General features: G+C 35.6%; 1 protein-coding gene across 2 annotated transcripts in view; it reads right to left on the minus strand.

The window, feature by feature from the left end:
* The window catches only part of Marchf1 (membrane associated ring-CH-type finger 1), an 824,174-nt gene that overhangs the window by 545,831 nt on the left and 253,927 nt on the right, over positions 1–24,416 (minus strand). For both annotated transcript variants that reach the window (XM_057752265.1, XM_057752263.1), the window contains exon 2: positions 3,847–3,925. The gene's annotated coding sequence lies outside the window, so the exon portion shown is untranslated. The remainder of the gene's footprint in view (positions 1–3,846; positions 3,926–24,416) is intronic.

Raw genomic sequence — 24,416 nt, forward strand, 5'->3', positions numbered from 1 at the left:
AAACATAAACTAAAGAAAAAGCAGCCTACAAAACACAACTCCAGAGAACCTAGACAAAAAGGGGATGCTAAGAGAGACATACAAGAATCTAAATAGGAAAGAGAAAAATACAAGATATTCTGAGTAAATTGGGAATGTGGGGGTCATGAGAAATAATAGGAGGGGTGAAGGGAGGAAGGGGGGAACATAGAAAAATTTATAGCCCAATATAAACAATAAAAAAGAAAAAAAAGATTTAGAATCAGTACTGAAATTCTGCATCATTATTTTTTCTTTGAAATTCTTAGCATGGATTGTAATGTAATTTAATTTATCAAATTAAAATAACTGGGGAAATGTTGATTTAGTACCTACTTAATTTTCAGCAAAGAATGCTGTATATCAAGTAGCATTATAAGCAAGAAAGTAGATATTTCTAAGCCCAAACAATCCATTGCCTACACTACTAGAATAATAATCCATTTTTTTAGGTATTTCCTTGGGAGGTATAGACTCTTCTTGAGGAAAGAACAAGAAGAAGAGAGCTGGTTTTGCCGTTTTTTTTTTAATCATAATAACACACTTGAGTAGATTGATTCTAACCAGATCAAATTGTTGTAGCTCCCAAAGAAATCACCCTTCCAGAAGCCAAGGGTCTCCTTTGATCATCCTTAAACCCTCAGAGACAGCCACACTGAGTATTCATTAGGGATGAATGGTTAATTGATGGAGACCATGGCTAAGAAGATGTTTCGTCACACTTCTCATTCCCTCCCTCCTTTGGATTTGTCTAAGGTTTGGTGATATTTCATGCCCCTAATTAGATTACACCCATCATGAGAATATCTGTAGCAGTTCATTCATTCACCTTATTTTTCTTATCCACAGGTTTGAATATGAATGATACTTGTAAAGAACAGGCTAAGACTTTATGAACAGTTACAGAGGTGTACTGCAATCCTGATTTGACTTGAAAAAAAAAAACAAGACCAATACTGTTTAATATTATAAGCAAACAATACCTTACAGAACTGAAATAATATACTATCAAGCTTAGAAAATCTCAGGTTGAATTACTTGGTATCTTTTCTTCAAATGATTTTTCAGGATAAGATGTATTTTATTTTAAAAGTCAAGGGGAATTTAGAGCCAGAAAACTGACCATGATGCACACATATAAACACATAAATATATTTGTGTATGTACACACACACACACACAAAGAGAGACAAAGAGACAGAGAGATAGAGAGACATAGAGGCACAGAAATAGACAGACATAGGTGGAGAAAGAAGAAAGTCTTTACAAATTGTTATCTTGAATTATTTAAGTGCTTAAAAATTCAACAGGGTGGTGATGGTTCATGCCTTTAATCTCAGCACTCAGGAGTCAAAGGCAGGTGGAGCTCTATGAGTTTGAGGTCAGCCTGGTCTACAAGAGCTAGTTCCAGGACAGGCTCAAAGACAGATAAAGAAACCCTGTCTTGAAAAACCAAAGAAACAAACCAGAAAAAGGAGGAGGAGGAGTTCAACAGCCTAGAATCTATTGCCTATGCTGTCATTATTTTGATATTTTAAAATATTTACATATTTCTAATTATGTGGATTTGCACATGTGAGAGGGGATGCTTTGATGAGTCAAAGGATGCCCTTAGAGTTGACTACAGGTGTATTTGAGCCACTTGGCATGAATGCTGGCAACCAAACTCTGGTCCTCTACAAAGCAGTGTGTGCTCTTACCTACAGAGACATCTGTTCACACCCAATGTTTATATTTTTGAGTCACTACAAAGTAAGAGGTGGTTTTTCTATAATCCTATCATAAACATGAAAAATTGTGCTTAGTTATGTTATGTTTACTTTACAAGTGGAATTATTCTGTTTCTTTCTTTAAAAGAGGAAAAATCTCAGAAACACTATTGCTGAATTTCATCATCCTCTCATTTTTTCTTCTTCATGGATTTCAGATTTTTCTGTACCTTCCCAGACCACAGGACCTCAAAGCAACCAGGAATACTATGGTCATAGCTAAGGATACCATTCTTCTTTCTTGTTAGGGTCACATTAACCTAAGCCTCAACAATTCTACAAGCTTCCACGTGAGTGAATTAGATACGAAGCAGGTGAATTCAGTGAGGGATAAAATGGATTTTTGTGAAATTCTAATAGAAGCATGTATATTTGTCACTGATAATCTTGTAAAAGTCAAATTAAACACCATTTCTGTAAAGATTTTTATACACAGGGCTTGACATTAAAAACATCCAGTGAATATTTTTATTAAAATAAAATAATATAAAATAATTGATGTTATTTAGGATTCAAGAAATAGATATCATGCACATAAAGATAAATCATCAAAAATAAGCAATTGTAGTTAAGAATGGTTTATGGGAAATCTTTGTGGTTCCATTAAAAGAAAATAACCACTGAAATTTTACGGTTTACAAAACAGCAGAACTACTGGGCTCTAACTTAAGCCTAAGATGAAAAAAAAATTTAAACCTCTGACTAGGGCTGGAGAGATGGCTCAGTCATTAAGAGCACTGACTCTTCCAGAAGACCTGAGTTCAATTCCCAGCACCCACATGGCAGCTCACAACAGTCTGAAACTCCAGTTCCAGAGGATCTGACACCTTCACACAACCATACATGCAGACAAAACACCAATGTTCATAAAATACAAATAAATAAATTACATTTAAAAATTTTCCGACTTAAGAAATTTTCTTCCTGTGTTACATGTCTAGTATGTTTATGAATTAATTTTTCCCCTCTGAACTATTGCATCAGTTTCCATACCATGTTTTGACTTGTGAGCCTACTCTCCAACTAGATAATCTCATCATTAATGATTGAAAATACTGGGGTGCAAAACCTTCCCAGTGAATGACATTTGGAAAAACTACTATCCCATGGAATTTAGAATGTAACAGGCACTTATCTTCATCTACTTGACCCTCTATCTATTTATTGTGAGGCAACAGAGAATAAATTTTGTCTTACTTAACAGACATAGTCTATAAGAATGAAAAGCTAAAAATATTGCAAATGTCAAAATAAATAACATGCTTTGCATGTCTCCATCTACTGGGTCTGTCATAAAAAAAGCAATTAGGGACATAGGAACTTTATCACAAAGCCAGCAAGCAGCTTATAAAGTGGAAGATGTTAATTTACTCTTACTATGTTCCAGAAATGGTGAATTAATCAAATTTTAACTTTGAGATAACCAGAAGTGTTATAAACCTAAACGTTTCAGAAGCATTCGGTTCGGTGTCATTCATGACTCCACACAACAGCCTTGCTTGTTTGCTCTTTGTTGGGTACCATAAATATGTGATCAAGTCCAAGACATCAAAGCTTCGTATACATTATCACAAAGTGATGACAAATATTTAAATGCATGAACATAAAATCTAAACACTAGTAAAAAGATAGTCACTTTTTGAAAAAAAAAATCAAAAAAAAAAGTGTTTAGCTACCTTAATACAGCCTCAAAGGGCATTTCTGCAAACAAAGATCTATTCACTCACTGCATCAAAGGATGTGATAATTATGAACATGTCTGTCCAGGACAAATCGGCATTCCTGACAACATCATCTCTTTGAACTACCTCACCAGCCATACAGGTCTTATATGAGTCATTACAATATTGGCTAATAGATACAAAGACACAGAGTTAATCTAACAGGTAGAAGCACTTTTGTCATTCCTTAAATAAGATAAAGTTAAGGGAAACACAGTTTGGAATAAATAAATCCAATTAAGAGCCTAATTAAAACAAAACTCAGCTCTACTTGCAAATGAGAAAAGTAGTTAACTGTGTCAGCAAGATTTCTCAAAGACAAAACCTGATGAACTTACCAAATATGGCAGTGTGTTGTGTTTAGTCACAGCAGGACAGCAAAGAGGAAGCTCTCAGAACTCTTTCTGGGTACATTTCCTGAAAAATGAAAATTAAAATGACTAAATATGAAAATAGCTAACGGGAACAGAAAAAGCATTGCAAATGAAAGCATGACTTGTACAGAGGAAGACCACATTTTACAATTTCAATTGTAAATATAGAGTTCAATCTTGTATATGATCACTGCTGCTTCTAAACTAGCAGTTGATCTACCTGTTCATAAATCACCTGACTGCCATACCTATGTATGTACACATGTATGTATAGATTAATAACTGAAAATTTCTTCCGGTCATTATTGAAGTTCCCATCATTCACTCATCTAGATTAGTGTAAGTGTATTGGTGAGTTGTTATTTGAGTGAATGATACTCTACATATAATACACCCATGACATAATTATTAGCTATTAATAATCAAAATGTAAATATTAATATGCTCCTAAATTAAATTCATAAATATTCACTTCTTACATCACAGGGGCTAGTCAGTTTCAGTGTAAAAATTTGATTCGTATCAAAATTAAATGTTAATGAACAATTCCTGTTCTGTTATTTCATACAAAGGATTTTATATTTCATCTGCATTTTTAGACTGTTTAAAAAATCAAGGAATAGTTGAGACTACAAAAGAAGTAATTGTAAGCAGTGATAAACAATAAAGAGAGGAACTGTAATAATGATCACAGTGCGAGCTGTTCTAAATTGGAGCCTAACTTGGTGCCAGGTATGGCGGGAAATACCTGTGACTGACACGGTTGGGACGCTGAAAGGAGGCTCACTGTGACTTCCAGGCTAGCCTGGGCTACAGAGTTAGATACTGCCTCAAAAACAAACAAACAGGAAAAGAAGGAAAGAAAATAAACTTTGAAAGAGAAAATGATTATGTATGTTTAGGAACTAATTAAGCCAGGCAGTGGTGACCCAGGTCTTTAACCCCAGCACTCAGCAGGCAGAGGCAAGTGGTTCTCTATGAGTTCGAAGTCAGTCTGATCTACACAGCAAGTCCTAGGACAGTCTGAGTGGTTACAAACAGAAACCCTGCCTCAGAAAGCCTAAATAAATAAATGAACTAATACATACATACATATATGATAGATGATAGATAGATAGATAAGTAGATGATAGATATAGAAATATAGAGATAATAGAAATATAGAGATAGATAGATAGATAGATAGATAGATAGATAGATAGATAGATAAGCAAAATAAAAGACCCAACTAAAAGAATTGGCAAGCTGTTGAGCATACCATATGCATCATCTGTGTTTGGCAAAGTAGACATGGTGAAATGTTTGGGGATATCTATGAGGGTAATAATAGAAATTTTCTATATTTGGCAGAGGTTAAGTCAAAATTGAAAATGTTAAAAATGATTACTCAAAGTGCAAACAGGTAATATTACACAGAATTTAGAAATTTTATACAAAATAAATAAATCTATTACAGAAATGACAACTACATCATTTGAAAGAAAAAATGTTAAATGTATTAACTATTTTGTATCTAATTTATGAGCTTAATTTGCTATAGCTATTTATAAACAATGTAAAGTTGATTATTAAATTTTCAATATTTTAATAACTAATGAAAACAATTTGACAGCTTTCTACATACATATACTGAACTCTGACTGAAGTAAGACCTCCCAGTTCTCTCTGGCTCCCGCTCTCGCTCACTTCCTTTCTTCTCCCAAGGCTCATTCCCACATTCATGTCCTTTGGTTGCATTTTGAGACCCACTGACTTTAACTACAGTCATCTGTGTGAACATGGGTTCTATCTGAACACTTTAGAGACTAATTTTCCAGGAGATAAATTAAGACATAATTGTTTTAGATTGTTAAATTTTAAATTCAGGAGAAAAATTGAGAGCATAGGATATTTGAAAACTTCCACAAGTGGGAAGAGAAACAGAATAGTTTCCATAGAAGGCAGCAAAAATAAGAGGTTCCAAGTTAAATTTTGCTCTTTGATATCTAACCATGAATATCTTGTTTATTTTTGAGACTGAAATTTAAATACAATATTTCTACCTTCCCTTTTCTCCCTATAAGCTCTCTCATACACACCTCTGCTCCTCCTTTCAATTCATGGCCTCGTTTTCATTAATTGCTATTTCATTCATGTATATATTGTACATATATAAATATCAGTAAATATAACCTATTGATTCCAGACAACATTACTCATATGATGAGTACTTTTATATACAAAATCAGTCTTTAATCATTGATGAAAATGATCAAATTTTGAAAATCTAAAGCGCTTTGACCTCTTAAATGTTAGATTATGTTGATTATTTTTCAACCATAAACATAGAAGCTTGTACGTAAGGGAATATTAAATGGATGTCTTCATATTAAACTGCAAATGAGAGTGCAATGATTTTAGGGTATTTACTGATATTAATATTATAAACATATAAGCCCTAGAAGACTGTTCAAATGGCATCCTTTCCAACTATCAATTTTAATTTTATTTTCTGATTTCATATGTTGTATGTATTTATACACATACATTATTTATGAGTGTGCATGCATATGTACATATATATCAATTTAGACTACATACATGTGTGAATATATATGCTATGTGTGTTTGTACATGTACTATATATGTGTGTCTATACACACATACACACACACACACACACATATATATATGCTATTTTTTTACTACTTGCACTAATAATGCTTTCCAAAGAGTCAAAGCTTATATAAAAATACCCAGTGCTCGGCATGGGAATTTTTCTGGAAGCTGTTGATCAGAGGAGATACCAGGTGTGATGCAAGATATTGTTGTAGGGACATAGCCCCACCCATTGGGGGCGTGTTCGCCTCGGGCTAATGTTTACAGATAAATCTGCCGGGCGTGAGCCCAGCAGCCCTTTTCTTTTGCTCCGCTTTTCCAGTACTCCGCGGGAACCTGTGGTCCTGTAAGTCTATTTCCTTATTAAAGCTGTATATATCTATATAATCTGTCTACATACATTTGCGCCGCCACATTTGGCGCCCAACGTGCAGGTTAAGATCCTCCCTGGTAAGCCAGCTCGTGGTACTACACAAAATATTAGAAATGGGTTAGATCAATATGTAAGAGCTAGCCAATAAGAGGCTGGAGCTAATGGGCCAGGCAGTGATTAAAAGAATACAGTTTCCCTGCAATTATTTCGGGGCATAAGCTAAGCCATGCGGGCGGCCGGGTGCCGGGGACGCAGCCCCACCGCTCTTATTACAACATATTGTTGTTACCCTTGGTTCCCTCCTAGAACATTAAGACCTTGTTGCTAAAGATACCACAAACTTGGGCACAGGACTGGGAGGAATTGAGTTGAAACTGATCTAGATGATTCTCCCCTGAGGACTAGCTCTTATAGTATCAGAATTGCTATTCAAGTTGCCATGAAGAAAATCAATCAATAGTCCTACCCATATGTAAAACCTATGAACCACAACAATTACTAGTCTGGCAAGATGTCCCCAGTTGTCATAGACGCAGGAGAAGAACCTTGTACTGCCATTTTCCTGAACCTATATAAATGCCTAGCTGCTTCTAAATACTTATTTTTGTGCTCACGGGTAAGAATAGTTTTCATCTCTCATCAAAGAAGCTCCATTTTGCAGTGAGTAGATTTCATTACAGAAACTCACAACTGCTTAAAATACAGAAAAAACTGTTGGTTCCTAACCCCAATTAATACATCTACAATGAAACTCCTATACCAAAGTCCATGTACTGGGGCCAAAAATACCACAAGAGCCAGAAGATCAGGACATTTGGTCCAAGACGATGTTTTCCATATGTGACAGGAAAGCTGCACCCATGAAATTACTCTATGGTCACCTAAACAAGACCTTAACAATGACAACACTAGCCAATATGCCAATGTGGGTGGCAGAAATCTGACAAGATCCCACTGAAGAGCTGTAGGAAATAATGGCTGCTGAGAGGGGCAAAATTAATCTCCAGGGATGAGTTCCTGATGTTATTCAGTCCTAACTGATAAGCTCTATGACATCCATGTATGAGTAACACTGAACAGACCCAGCAGACTGTGTTTTTATATCTACATGTGCATACATAGATACATGACAATAACAAGTTTAAAGAGAAGAGTTTACAAATTTGGAAGATAATTGTGGCAAGGTAAGAATTGGAAGCAGAGGGATAAGGTACTTGAGCTGAGATTCTTCAATAATTTTTTTAAAAATGGTGAGAAATTCTGCATTTGGGAAATCTGTAGGGGAGCAAGGTTTGCATGTTCATATTTTACTGAGAATTTACAAAATCGTTTATGTATTTCCCCAGTAACTCAACAATTTCACACAACACTGAGGATCCTATTCTGCCAACATGAAAAACTAAGTCTTCTCTAGTCTTTTTCTACTCTAGTCTTCCTACTTTACTGGTCTCCAAAACTTAGATTACCTGCCACATGAAGTCATCCTGACATGACAACCTCACTCACATTCCAAGAGCGGATGCTGGGACAGTCCTCCACGTCACCAACTTTTACTTTACCCTGCTGAAGTTGCAACACTGCCCAATGTTCCCATAAATAGATGGCTCTCTTGCCTGGTGCCACTATTAGAATTTGAACGGTACTTTGTTTAAAGTTGAGAAAAATGTGGTCAAAGGAGCAAGAACACAGACTTCATTTGTTCAGTACCTTCCTGGAAGAATAGTACTTAGAAAATGAAATAATTATTTTAAGTATCTCAGTCTCTGGAATGATGGATTTTAGGTGCTTATTTTCTCTTTAGTTCATAGGATATTTGTTAAGATGAGAGGAAAAAGCTTTTATCACCTTAGTGTATTTGGAAATAAAATCCTATAAATGGATAACCTGAATTATTTTAAAGCCTGATGTTCAAACTTTACAATGGTTTGATAGCACTATTTCAGAAATCTAATAATAATTCTGAAGAATTTCTGAAGATATTTGGATTAATATATTATCATATTAGTATGAGTTTGTAAGTAAAGAAATATAACAAACAATTTTAGACATATACTAATGCAATTAGTATGATTCAGTAAAGCAATGAAATTGGGAATTAATGAATGAATCAAGCAAAAGGAAGAAATAGTCTTGCTGATGTTTTAAAAATGTAGAAATGAATAGTTATAACACCTAACATTAAATTTCCTTTAATTCATTGATTATATAATGTTATGTTGCACATCAGGTCAACAGGAAGAACTGATTACGAGTTAGTTTTTCACTCCATATGAGTGAGTGCTAAATGGCATTTACTGATTTTTCTTCTAAAGAAAATTCTACTTAGTTAATATTTATAAAACAATTAAATTTAGTCTTAGAAAGTTAGCCTGATATTACTTGAAATGTAAGAAAGCACCTTTGTTATTTATGGTTCAGAAATTGCACAGACATATGTAATACATTAAAACAGTATTTGAATAAGATCTGTTAGGAGGCAAAAAACAAACACATTACTTCAACACTTGCTATTCTAAATTTGAGGAATAATAATTGCATCTAAAAGGAAAATAGAATAAAATATTTAAAAAATAAACATACATAAGATTATACATATTATAGGTTTTTTCAAAGAAGTTTAACATAATAGAATATTAATGCATTTTTCTCAATATAATTAAGTTTGGAACTGGTTACCAGACTATGACTGCATCTTTGAAGGTACAAAAGCAATTTCAATTCAGTTGCTGCATGGTGGAACGCTTTGTTCTCTGAAGACAGAATAAACTATGCAGAAAGTAGTTCACTGTATCACTTAAGATCCAGATACTGGTAGTGTTTTCATTTAGGATTTTATTGTTTTGAAAAAATATAACTGGGGATGCAAAACCATTGTTCTTATTGTGTACAGATGACACCTGTAATAATCAAATGACGAGTATGTGAGTGTAATAATCAGCTTATTGTAAACAGAGTTTTGTCACTAGCGAAGGAGTTTTGTTTGTGTATTCCTTTTTGTTTTCTTTATATTTAATTTGTTTTGATTTATGTTGTCATGCTGGAAATCAAACTCAGGGTATCAAACTTATTTGTTATGCAAGCACTCTACCACATATTATATCTCCAACAAAAAGTTTTAATAAAATAACACATTAATATTATATTCAAAATATCCTAGCAAGTTTCACCCATTTTCTGAACTATAAAATTTGTGATAATGGAAATGAAAAGGTTCTTTTAAATGCCATGGCTGTCAGTGGTCCCCATGGGAACTGATCCAGGTGTGCTGACTTGGCTTACTAGTCTCCTCAATGCAAGAATTTCCCAGCAAGAATTTTAAGTCAATTGATGCCATGGAGTTGTAAAGATGAAATAAATGGGCTTGAAATTTTTCTCTTCTCCTAAAATTCTAAATCATAAAAGTCTTCACTTAAAGTAACTCTCTAGAGAGCAGTCTTCCTTCAGTGGACAGAGATTACTGGACAATGATTGGTCTACAGACAGAAGAGTACTAATATTTGTGAAATACCTCGTTTCACTGCCCTCATTTAAATTTCAGTGTGTGATTAATTAATTAATTAATTAATTAATTAAGCTGAGTATGAAAATATAAAGGAAAGCATACATAGTGTCTATACCTGATTGTGGAAATTATGAGAGAAAACTCTACTAAACTGGGACCCTTCCAAATGAATGAGAATTGTTTGTCCTTAAAATGCTATGGTAGTGTCCCTGGAAACTACCAGAGGAGATAAACTCCTCGGGAACACAGAAAGATTCAAATTCCATCGAGGGTTGCCAGAGGATATCATTTTACAAGAGCATTTGTAGAGCAGATGGAAGAGAGCTAAATAAAGTACAAACAGGTACAAAACGAGAAATTTTCTGCTTAATTTGCTATAAACAGTAGAAGTCATACACGGGTCTACACAAAAACATCCTTGCTGTCATAACAAATTATATTTGCCATTTGGAAACACTTTCCATAATTGTAAACCTCATTTGTTTTAAAACTTGAGAGGTTCATTTTTCATAATGGCATCATAAGGTTCCTCAAAGAAATAATTTCTAAGAGCTGGTTACAAAAAAGCAAATTAATACCATATGGAGGTATACTTTTTCCTTTGTTGTAAACAGAAATAGGAAACTGTTATTGAATGCCTCAAAACCTGAACGGGAAATACTATTAATGGGTCAAAAGGTAGCGAACCATTTAAAATTCTAATGTTATTAGCCCTGTTTGTAAAATAGTTACCTGCGATGGCTACTCAGTGTAAGTTTATGGATATACTATAAAGTAACCAACATTTTAATTAGGATAATTAGTGAGAGTCCCTGGACTCTTGCTACTTCTTGCATGAAACTGGTGTATTGCATGCCTGTTATGTCTACCATGGAAACTTCTACCTAAAGAAGCAAATGCATTTTATAGCAGGGCATTGACTCCTTAGAGTCCACTAGAAAAATTCCATGAGACTAATGAGCCCTATGTACAAATAGAAATCTTTGAATTACTACAAGAAAAGTATTAATTAGGAGCTATTTGAAATCCATCACAGAGTAACCAATAGAAGGGGATGAACTGCAATAGCCTGTGGACTAATAACACAGATATTCATTGTGGTTCTGAGATGAAATGAATGTGGCTCCATCCATCCCATTCGCAATGTCTAATCCTGTGCGGATCCCATAGATGACTTTTAATCTGGGGTCTTTCATTTGCACAGTAAAAGGTCTGCCTTGGTGGTGAAAGTTGAAATTGATTCCAATGCTCCAGTGACTGTGCAAATCTGTGTATAGAGAACAAACATAACAACTGTGGATTTAACTTATTCTCCAACTCAGCTTTTACCAAGAATAAAGCTTGTATTTGCTAATCAGACATCAAAATTCCTCTGTTTTTCGAGTGCTTATAAACTTGGTATGTATGATAATTATCATATTACGTGAGGTAACCCAGACCCAGAAAAACAATTATCATATTTACTTACTCATAAGTGGTTGTTAAACATAAAGCCAAGAAAACCAGTCTACAAATCATAGTCCCAAAGAACCTAGACAACAATAAGGACCCTAAGAAAGACATGCATGGCTCTAATCTACATAGGAAGTAGAAAAAGACATCTCCTGAGTAAATTGGGAGCATGAGGCCATGGGAGAGGGTAGAAGAGGAAGGGAGAGGCAGTAAGGGGAGAAGAGAAAAATGTAGAGCTCAATAAAATCAATAAAAAAGAAAAAATATATGAATATCATTTCACTGAATTAAAACCAGTAGAATGTGTTTTAAAGATTTATTACATTGAAATATAGGAACATGTGTAAATACTAACAACATAAGAGCAGAGAATAAAACTTTAACAAAAGAGAAATTATACGAGTATAACATGAGTGAATTCTAAAGATCAAAGGTTAATCATATAATCATAACATTACCAAAAATAAACTACGAGTCTTTTGCAAGAACTGACAGAAGCACAGCCCAGAAGATAACTGAAATGTGATCACACAGTATGCACCAGGGGAACATCTAGCTCCATCCAGCATTGGCATCTTCCGCCTACTTCCATCTATTAACTCCCAGTGGTATCTGGTTGACCCAGAGGATCTATAGTTCTATGAAAAGAGACTGACAGTGGAGGCAGTCTAAAGAGGATCTGACTCACAATACCCACTTATTGCCTCATCTTCTATATGAATACTGTGTGAAGATGTAATATATGTATGCATGTATATGTATGTATGTATATATATATATTTGTCAATTCTTAACATACTTCACATACATATCCCCTATGAATACGCCATTTCTGAACCATATTGAACATTTCTCAATGGTGTCTTCCAACTCTAGCATAGTGCCTCATAAGTAGTAGATCTCCAGGTCAAATTTTATTTGCAAACTCTTTCCTTTTCAATGACTAGTTATGGCATGAATGCTTTGGGGAGTATTTATGGATATTTTTACCTTTCTAAAATCTTTGCTATGTTCTAATGATGGAATTTCATAAAAGGATCCAGATGTGAAATTCCCACATTGTTTTCCAGTTGCTTTCTAAGCACATTACTACAGCAGGGTACTCACTGATTTTTAAACTGCCAGGAACAATTAATTGTTTGCCAGTGCTTCGACCATCTCAAGGGTTAGCTTAAAACGCAGGTAATTTTCATTATGCAAAAATGCATTCTAATTCAAAATGTTCCTAATGTTTGGTGAAAGCAGCTCTTGCTGATCAAGTCTAGTTTATTCCCCTAAGAGAATGCATGCTTCTTTGAATGCCTTTTCTCTAGTCTCTGGTGGTTGACTTGTGACTTAATGGCTTTCACTTAACATATTTAGGTCACTGTCATTATTTGAAGTCTAACTTCTCACCATTTTAGATAAAACAAATTTTCTGGCTTGTATTTTTCTATATTCTTTACAAAGTTACTATCTTACAAATACCACAAGATTCAGTGTAGTCCAGAAATAGAGATAAGAAATAAAAATGTCTAATAGCATTGACCTTTTAGGAAGAGAAGCAGAGGGTTGTATACAGGAGAAAAACAATTATTTTTGCCTCATTTTGAAAAAATCCATTTGGGCTTCTGTTAGTATCTGGGTGTGTTACCAATTGAAACAAGAACACAGGACTCAAAGAATGTCCTTACACAGTCCTTGCACTCATGAAATTATGATAACTGTAGTTATCCGCACAAATTTGCGTAAGTTTGGGCTAATCAACATAGCGTTGTGAATGTGTTACTCATGAAGCCCCACCTGTCACAGAGGGATTTTTAACAATTAATAGTTGTTGGGAGAAGGGTAATAATTTTCTCAGTGATATAGCCACAGATAAGCTACTCTTCCTAAGTAAATAACTTCTCACCCATGCTCATCAAGTGACTTGTATTAAACTCAGTGGACCATACATAAAGAAACAGAAAAGATACATATTGAGAAGCAGGACTCCAAGGTGGAGAGTGAAAAGTCTCAAAAAACCATTATGTAAATGTGTAAAACTGTTAAGGAATGAAATTTACTTTTAAAGCCCATGGGCTCGTAGCTTGGTCTTCACTATGGCCATCTTCAGAGATGTGGAGCTCGAGAAGTGGAGCCTATGGAAAGCGGCTGGAAGGCCATTGTCCTTGAATTATAGTAATTTTCACCAGCCTCCAGTTAGATCCTGAAAGAATGGGTAGCTATAAAAAGAGCAAGGCTGGCTCCCCGCCTGCTGTTGTCCTTTCTTCTATGTGATGTCTTCTTCATTTTCTTCTATCATTATTGTTCTGGATTCTGGTGCAGTTATCAGGACTGCAGTAGAAGCTGAACAGAGGAGGGGGTCACCCAATCTTCGCTCTCAGCTTCAAAATCTAAGAGGCAAATGAATCTGTGCTTCATGTTCTTCCGTGTATTTTTTTCACAGCAATATAAAGATGGACTCTAGAGTTTGTCACAGAATTGTTCTTTAAAAAGCACAGATTTCCCAGTTGTTATTTCTCCAAGCATCTAAGGTATGAGCAAATTGACTTTTGTCTGAATAGCAACTGTCAGGATTAGGCAGGATAATGGGTATCTTTGATATTTACTCCGTATTTTCTTGTGTCCTTTGAAAGATGTTCATGTAAAATCAGCTTTGATCATTATCTTTAGACTTTTCTTATTCAAATAAAAGGGCAGTTTCCCTCATTGCTTCTTCTTTCCTTTGTTCAGAAAATAGTAGTTAATTTTCATTGTCAACATGTTGGGATCCAAATCACCATGGAAACACATGTCTCTATTTATGAGGGTGTTTGCAGGGAGGTCTTACTGAGCAGGGAAGATGCACCCTAAGTATGGGAAGTACCATTCCAATAGGCTGGAGTCTTAGACTAATAAAAAGTACAAGGTTATATGAAATGCTAGAAACTATCACTTATTTACCATCCCAAATCTTTACAATCAGACCATTTACTCAATCACAATTACATAAAGTCTGCATCACTCTATGTGAAAGGAGGTTCACAGAATCTCCTGAGTCCTCTCTAGGAATGAGCATCCTTAACAACGGATATTTAAAAACTTTATAACAATAGCAATCTCTTCTCAGCTTTAATGATTTCTTCAATTTCTAACAGAAGCAGGAGTAGAAAGCCTATATAAGATTCATGTGACACATAGGAGAAAAAACTATAATTCCACATTTTGATTTGTTCTTCTGTAGCTAATGATGGTAATTTTAAATAGGTGTTTCCTTAGAAAGAGAGTACCATTGATCTTGTATCTTTGCTCCTAGTTTAATCCTTGGACATAGTTAAGGTAAAGCTACTTACACAAGTCACAAGAATTTGAGGATTTCCCCAAAGAGTATGAATACTGGCATTTTTATGAGAAGATACTTTGAGAAATTTAAAACATAATCGCACTTCAGTTCTCTTAAGTTACGAGTTCCTTCGAACTCAGCTGCAACTTTTAGCTCTCATTGTCTTTTGCTCTTAATTTATAAGTGAGTCCACCACTGCTGAGCATGTAGCTGTCAGGATCCTAAAGATTCAGTAGCAATTCTAAAGAAGGGAGAGGAAGGAGTAGAGTTCAGTGTAGGGCGATGGTGCCGCAGTAATGACAGAAGGTAGGACAAAGAGATCCATAGGACCAAGAAATAAGCTTCAAATAAAAGACACCAATGTACCTCACTTTCAGAAGTCAGAGCCAGTTACTTTTGTGTTGTATGCAGTGTCTTCTGCTTGCTAACTCCACATACATTTTCCCCAGCAACAGTTTTTTTCAGCTGTTGAAGCAACCTGCTTCCTGGGGGGAATCAGTTGGTAAGAAAAACAGAATGGCATAGGGAATTAAACTTTTGGCAGGGGGCTTAATTACTTCTAAAAATAAATATTTCAGTGCATAACCTGGTAATGCAAGTATGGTCTTTTGACTACCACTTTTCTAATGACAGATCTTTGAGAAACAGAAATAATTTAAATATTTACATTAAAACCTTACTGAATTCAAAAGAATGAAACAGATTATTTTAACAATTTGTTCAGCTAAAGGAAAAAGCAACAACATTGCGAATTCAAGCCATTTGAGAAATTCTGTGTAAAGGCCTTTTCTGGTTGAAGATCATCCATGTCTGCTCAATTGTCACAGCCACCATCATAGACATAAGCACACTGAGTGTATTTGTCATTAGCGTTGATTACCTTTATATTGATTCTGATATATCTTGCTACTTTTCCTGTTTGGTGGTACTAGGCACCAAACCCAGAGCTGTGTAAATAGTAGATAAAAGCTCTTTCACTGAATGTAACATCAACAATGCATTTCCAAGTTTAAAATCGTCTGTAGTCTACGGAAGACTTTTCTTCTTCCTGAAGACCTTTCTTCTCACAAATAGACAACCCTGCTATCTATTAGACTGAAATGCTAGGATATGTCAAAAGGAGAACTATTCTGGGTAAAATTATTATGTTTAATATGTTTCTATGTTATTGTGATAATAGAACATGATTGGCAAAGCTTGATGCTAACATTTTATGACAAGCTTTCTCCAGCATTTTAGCTGTGCTGTGTGTAGTGCTATTCACCACTTTGGAGGATACAATCTTTGTTAGGACTCTGTTTTAGCAAATCAAAGAAAACTGCATTAAATTTAAGCAAAATAGCAAACAAGTTCTAGCTAAATTTCTTGACAAACATATTGTTTTATCTTTCATGCAACATCAGCACATTAATTCTTTTAAGAGCAGCAGGGAAAATTCAGCTCTCAGCATGGCATGATATCACAGTGTGGATTAAATTCACTGGGTCAATGTCTAATAATAACTCATCTTGTAGATTTTTCAGAATACATCAAAATCTGTGCTTCTAGAAAAATATGTCACATGCAGTAAGAAACTAATTCTAGATCATAATCTTGACAATTACATTTAGCATATCTTTAACATTGCAAGGATAAATTCTAGCCTTGTGTTTAATCATTTGTACTGTTTCCAATTTAGAGTGAGGACATTTCCCTTTTACACTCAAACTAAAAACATCAAGTCATACACACACACACATACACAAGACACAGCAAACAAACTGTTACATTTGATTAAGTTTTGAATTCTTTTGAGAAATTATTGTGACAGGAATATGAGATATGAGACCCAAAGCCATGCTTATTTCTGGAGGCTAGGTCTGAGCCTTAGCCTGTGTTTATGTTGTTCTTCTGTGTGTCCTGCTCCAGTGATGCAATGTCAATGTTGAGTGCTTATCTAGGTTACCACAGCAAACACAACTGGGCACCGTGGGGTCAAAGAGAGGACTGATTCATTTGGGGTTCATTAGACGACTAACTGGACCAAATAATGGAAAAAATCATAGATATTTTTCCATCTAAATTTTTATTTTTGTATTGACCCCTGACATGATCAAGCTTCTTCATTTTATTTGCAATTGATACTTTCTTTTTCTTTAATTTTGGAACAAAACAAATGTCTGTATATATGAACAGAGTCAACAATTATGTGCATTGTGGGGTACCAAAGCCTGAAAATACACAAATCACAAAATAGTAAATTGTACCTAACATTGGTTAGGCTTGATCTGTTTTTAGAGTGTTAGCTCTTGCCATTGGTTTGACTTAGAGACATATTGACCTTTCTTATTGTCAAAACAATGTTAATAAATAGCCAACCCATTTTCCTGAGCAATAACCATATGTCAGATGATGTTAGAAAAGCTTTATGGTTTTAAGAAATCTTTACCAGACATCACTAAAAAGGTCATTATCAGTACCCTCACCCCATCAATTGGGAAATGGGTGCAGAAAGGCAGTTGCTCACCATCTAACCATAACCTTGAATGTAAATGACAGCACCAACTCAGTATGTCTAGCTCATTAATCAGGAATATTGAAGGGAATATCACTAGATCTCATAGAGTATTATAGTTTTTCTATGTCTTGTTTATAGTCTAAATCATACCCTATATTGCAAAATTGTTATTTTCAAACAACAAGTACAGTAAAGGATAATTATTTATCAAAAACTGTGATATATTTCCCCAGTGAAGAATACAGTGTTGTGGAATAGGTCACAGATATAATGAGTTTATCCTCTGTCTTCACACATATTATAGCGTCAAAGTAGTGTTTAATAAATAACTAGTCAGCCACATGAGAGGCAAAAATGCCATTCAGAATGCGCAGAGAAAAGAGTCACTTTTGGATAAAGAGATAGAAAGTGTCCATACTTATACCAGATGGACCAATGGCTAATTGATAATCAAAAGTAAAAGGATACAATTTGTTTATTATTTTGTTGGTTGTTTGGCTGGTTGGCTAAGGAACAGAACCTGTTGAGTTGCAATCATCTAAAGTGATAATAAGCTTGGATGTATTAGTAACAGGTTGCATGAAATGAGTCTCTAGTTCTGAGCAAAATAATAGAGAAATCTCTTTCTCATCTACATCTCTAGAGTCACTTCTCACTCTTCTAGAGAAGCCTTCAGGCAATCATCTTTCTAAATTTCTGTGTTAATTTAGCATTTACCTGTTGTTTGGTCCAGGAGTAAGTTTATTCTTTCAGGACAACCTGAGTTAAAGACCCTGAGACTCAAGACCAGATCTTGAGAGATTTATTCAAAAAACAGCATTTTAAAGGAATTAACCTGGGCTTGGGAAGTATCGGTCTGCTCTGTAGATCAAATGTTCTTTATATATTATTAAGAGTGCCCAAACTCCATTGATGAAAATGAGCAGATACTATTGTCCTACATGAGACAAGGTTCAAGAAATTGTTCTTAGAGGAGAAATAGAGGGTTTCACGTGTCTGTGCATTAAAGAAGTGTTGGCTTCTGTGTCAGAAATGGGGGGGAGGGGAAGGCCAACACTGAAAACTGGTCACTCCCAAGAAGGAAGTAAAGTGACCAAGGTGTTTTTGTAAGTCTGAAGGCAACAGTGTGCTTGGGGATGTGTGGATATGGCTCTATGCAGGGCACTGAATATAGACACACACATGAAATAGACTTTGAGATGGAAGTGTCCCATTATAGCTGAATGATACTACTGTTTTATACTTCTTCTTATACACTTCATCATCAAAAATTAAGAAAAGACTGAGCAAAAGTATTCAGTAGCATCCTCTTAGTATTTGGGAAATTATAGAATGTGGCTTGCACAGACACAAGAATTGTGGATGTCAGCAGAGAGGAGCAGGAAGGCTCAGTCCTTCCTCCTGCTTAGTTCACATTAGTGGCCTGCTGAGAGTTAGAACTGAGGAGGCACTGATGGCAGACCCACATGTGGAGACCCCCTGAGAACAGGAAAAACACTCTCTCTTTGAGATGTTTTCTAGAGCCCATGTGAGACAAGAAGATAATCAAAGGCTATCATTGCTGAATAACTTTAAGCGCATACGTTCTTAAATCCTGGATTTACATGTCACAGGCTTAACCACTACCCACTACCCAAATAATAATGAAACCAGAATGGAATGCTTATGTTATGTTGTAACAACTAGCTTGACTTTTCTGAAATAAAAATTTAACCATGTAAGATAGCTATTAAAGCAATACTTTTTCTTACTTGAGCAAATGAAAACATTTAGGAATTCTATGAAACCCAGAATTTCTAAGGGAAAACAATAATAATGTTTTACAAAATTGACAATACAGTGAAAGCACCAGAGAGCCATATAATATAGAGAAGATATACCTGACCACCGTTTTCCAAGGGAAATGCTTTGTTATCTTGCCTTTACTTTGAAAGAATCGAAAATTGCCTCGGAAAACTACATTATTACCTTTGTAGATGTCCAAACTTAGGGGCAAAACATTGATGCTGACGTTTAAATTGTTTTTCAAAGACTCCTATCCACTAATCCAATCTTTTTAATAAAAATATTGACAATTTAATATCTAGTAACTCCATACACAGAAAATATATAGAACAAAGTCTTAAATATTGATTTATAGCAGTAGCAGAAGACCCAAAGAGAGATGAGGGAGAAGGAAAAAGGATGGGACAAAGAGGGGAAGTGTGAGGGGAGAGCGGGGAGAGGGAGAGGGAGAGGGAGAGAGAGCCACCTGTAACATGGTATGTGTTTTCTGTCATTCAGGGTTAGAAAAGTCAAGCTGAAGTGTTGAGACACTGGACAATAAAATTTATCTGTGCTATTTATAAGGTAAATATAGATCTAAGAGGATAGACAACTCATTCTTATCCTTGACTTGGCACATTTACATAAAATGCTTTGAATCGATTTGTTTTACTTTTTAATTTGTGTGTGTGTATGTGTGTGTGTGTGTGTGTGTGTGTCTCCGTCCACAATGGTCAAAAGCGGGTATCATATCTCTTGGGCTGGAATTTTAGGCACTTGTATGCTGTCTAAAATGGGTTCTGGAAACCAAATGTAGGTCCCCTGCAAGAGCAGTTCATGCTCTTAATTACTGAGACATCTCTCTAGTCACAAGAATGGTGTGTATTGAGAAATTCAGAGATCATACAGTTATGAGAATCAACACCAAAAATCTTACAAGTAAAGAATTATACATACAAGAATGGGCACTTAATGACTACTGTAAGTGCTTTATTTTTTTTTCTTTTTTAAATTTATTTATTTATTTCTTAAAGATTTCTGCCTCTTCCCCGCCACCACCTCCCATTTCCCTCCCCCTCCCCCGATCAAGTCCCCCTCCTTCCTCAGCGCAAAGAGCAATCAGGGTTACCTGCCCTGTGGGACGTCCAAGGACCACCCACCTCCATCCAGGTCTAGTAAGGTGAGCATCCACACTGCCTAGGCTCCCACAAAGCCAGTACGTGCAGTAGAAACTAAAACCCATTGCCATTGTTCTTGAGTTCTCAGTAGTCCTCATTGTCCACTATGTTCGAGTCCGGTTTTATCCCATGCTTTTTCAGAACCGGGCCAGCTGGCCTTGATGAGTTCCCGATAGAACATCCCCATTGTCTCAGTGTGTGGGTGCACCCCTCGAGGTCCTGAGTTCCTTGCTTATGCTCTCTCTCCTTTTGCTCCTGATTTGGACCTTGAGATTTCAGTCCGGTGCTCCAATGTGGGTCTCTGTCTCTGTCTCCTTTCATCACCTGATGAAGGTTAATATACAGGAGGATGCTTATATGTTTTTCTTTGGGTTCACCTTCTTATTTAGCTTTTCTAGGATCATGAATTATAGGCTCAATGCCCTTTACTTATGGCTAGAAACCAAATATAAGTGAGTACATCCCATGTTTCTCTTTTTGGGACTGGCTTACCTCACTCAGGATAGTGTTTTCTATTTCCGTCCATTTGTACGCAAAATTCAAGAAGTCATTGTTTTTTACTGCTGAGTAGTACTCTAATATGTAAATACTCTATACTTTCTTCATCTATTCTTCCATTGAAGGGCATCTAGGTTGTTTCCAGGTTCTGGCTATTACAAATAGTGCTGCTATGAACATAGTTGAGCATATACTTTTGTTGTATGATAGGGCATCTCTTGGGTATATTCCCAAGAGTGGTATTACTGGGTCCAGGGGTAGGTTGATCCTGAATTTCCTGAGAAACCGCCATACTGCTTTTCAAAGTGGTTGCACAAGTTTGTATTCCCACCAGCAGTGGATGAGTGTACCCCTTTCTCCACAACCTCTCCAGCAGAGGCTATCATTGGTGTTTTTTATTTTAGCCATTCTGACAGGTGTAAGATGGTATCTTAATGTTGTCTTGATTTGCATTTCCCTGATCGCTAAGGAAGTTGAGCATGACCTTAAGTGTCTTTTGGCCATTTGAACTTCTTCTGTTGTGAATTCTCTGTTCAGCTCAGTGCCCCAGTTTATAATTGGGTTGATTAGCCTTTTATGGTCTAGTTTCTTGAGTTCTTTATATATTTTGGAGATCAGACCTTAGTCTGTTGCAGGGTTGGTGAAGATCTTCTCCCAGTCAATGGGTTGCCTTTTTGTCTTAGTGACAGTGTCCTTTGCTTTACAGAAGCTTCTAAGTCTCAGGAGGTCCCATTTATTCAATGATACCCTTAATGTCTGTGCTGCTGGGGTTATACGTAGGAAGTGGTCTCCTGTGCCCATGTGTTGTAGAGTACTTCCCACTTTCTCTTCTATCAGGTTCAGTGTGTTCGGACTGATATTGAGGTCTTTAATCCATTTGGACTTGAGTTTTGTGCATGGTGATAGATATGATCTATGTTCATTCTTCTACAGATTGACATCCAGTTTTGTCAGCACAATTTGTTGAAGATGCTCTCTTTTTTTCCATTGTATACTTTTAGCTCCTTTGTCAAAAATCAGGTGTTCATAGGTTTGTGGGCTAAAGTCAGGATCTTCTATTCGATTCCATTGGTCGACTTCTCTGTTTTTATGCCAATACCAAGCTGTTTTCAATACTGTAGCTTTGATTTAATTGTGGTGGGGCGATCTGCTCTCAGTGTGGGCTTCACTGTTTCATGCTTGGACTATCCCGCATCCGCTGAGTCTTCTCGCCGGTGCCTCCGCCACCTGGGCCTGCCTGCTCCTGTAAGTGCTTTCAAATGTATTATATGAATCATATCCACCACTAGAAAAAAGAAATATTAATAGGTGTGAAATTACTTTACTCTCAGTACAATCGATGATGGCTTTTACTTTATTCTTCTCACCCAGGCACTCAGAATAAAAGATTGTTAATTATTCCATTTTTATAAGTATATCCCATGTCATAAATCTAAAGGACAATTAATAAATTCAAATCTCCATTTCTGGAGTGAACCTTTTGGTAGGTTTTGAAATTCAATAGCCTTTCTCTGGCCATATTTACATAAAAATGCATCCCCACATATGAAATACAGAAGTGTAAGCACAAGCAAACTGAGCTCCAACTGATAATGGGGTCTCTCAGGACTGCTCTCATGGTGCTATCCTTACTCCCTTCCCTCAGCCACAAAGAAAATCTCTATTCCTAACAGTCTTCCTCAATGAAGTGAGCCTGACCCCAAGTGTGCAGGAAGTCTTACAATCCATGAAGATTGGAATATGAGTTGAAAGGCATTTTTCATAACACTGAATACATATTATATATTATATAAATTTATTATATATATTATTTATATTATATAAATTTATTATATATAATTAACAACAGATTTTAACGTTGATTCTAGCAATGGCAATTTTTTCTTACAGTGAGAAAGGATTTGTGGCAAACTTTGCACCCAACTGTTCTTCCTGGTGCAACAGAAGGCAACAGTGACTTCCTATTCCTTCTCTTGCCAAATATACCCCAAATCTAGAATTCTGAAATAGAAGCTTCTAGAAACTTATTTTCTTTTTTTCTTCTTAAAGTCACCATTACATCTCTGAATAAACTACTGGCTAATTTGTTTACTTATTTATTTATTTATTTATTTATTTATTTATTTATTTATTTGCTTGTTTGTTTGTTTTGTAATGTCACTGTTGACTTCTATTTGCTTCACCTAGGAAATAACCACAGCAATTTTCTTTTTGGCTGTCTGGACCATGATTTGTAGAATACTAAGAAACACAGTTATAGTTCCCTTTCCCCACTAGCCATCTCTAGGAATATTTACAAGTCAGTATCATAAAGAACTATATCAGTAACACAACAAAAATAGAAATGTACCACTTCTGATTATCAGTACATCTGGACGATAATAAACTTTAGACAAGATACTAACTTGATACAAGTTCTTCACTCTCAAAGTATAATGCAGAAATAACTGCCAAAATTCATCATTAGGCATAGCAGTCTTTATCCTTCAATGTTACTGAAACAATATGTTACATTGAAAAATAATCAATGCATATATAACCACATATTGTTTACTTGCCTGATTGTGCCTTCCTACAACATGCGCTTCTGTGCATCACACAAAATATTTCAATTAAATATAGAAATAGAACAACCCATTGGATGATCAACATTAATAAATTGTAGGTTGACTTCATTTTAAATTAACCAAATTTATTTGAAAGATTAGAACTTATCCATGGCTAAGGAATAATGCTCAATTCTATGCACTGAACGTGATCAAGAGTACTTTACGGTAATATCAACCAATTGTGATGCCAATGAATCTTGTGCTGTGTAAGAGAAAACACTCATTTGACTTAACTAGGAAACTGATTGGACAGACATTAACAAGATCTCAGTTTGTAATATAACCATCAGCAGTGGATGTTGACACAAAGTCAGTTCACTTGATTTTTATTAGTTCTTGAGTGTAATTCCCAATTGAGCCAGTGTTGATATTGCTTAGCTAATAAGAAGTGATAACTGGCCTCTTCTGCGAAGCCCCACACCTCCCCTTTTCCAGAGTGTTCATGTGCTGTTACTCATGACAAACCGAGCTCTGCTCCATTCTCCTATGCTTCAATCACCTTTCTACTCTAGCATTCATAATTTGCTTTCTTCTTCATTTGAGTCTGTATAAAAATCAGGTAAGTGGGGCTGCTTCTGATTGTTTTTTTATTGAAGGTATTGACTGAAAGTGGGATAAGCATATTATGAATGTACTCAGATCTAAATAATATTTGTCACTATAAAAGAATGATTTTTTCAAGCTGAAATTGTTATGCATTTTTCAAGATACTTAGAAAATTCCATACCACCAATGCGCCACAGTGAACAATTATTTTCC

Source organism: Chionomys nivalis, chromosome 20, assembly GCF_950005125.1.
Source record: "Chionomys nivalis chromosome 20, mChiNiv1.1, whole genome shotgun sequence".
NCBI classification, from domain to species: Eukaryota; Metazoa; Chordata; class Mammalia; order Rodentia; family Cricetidae; genus Chionomys; species Chionomys nivalis.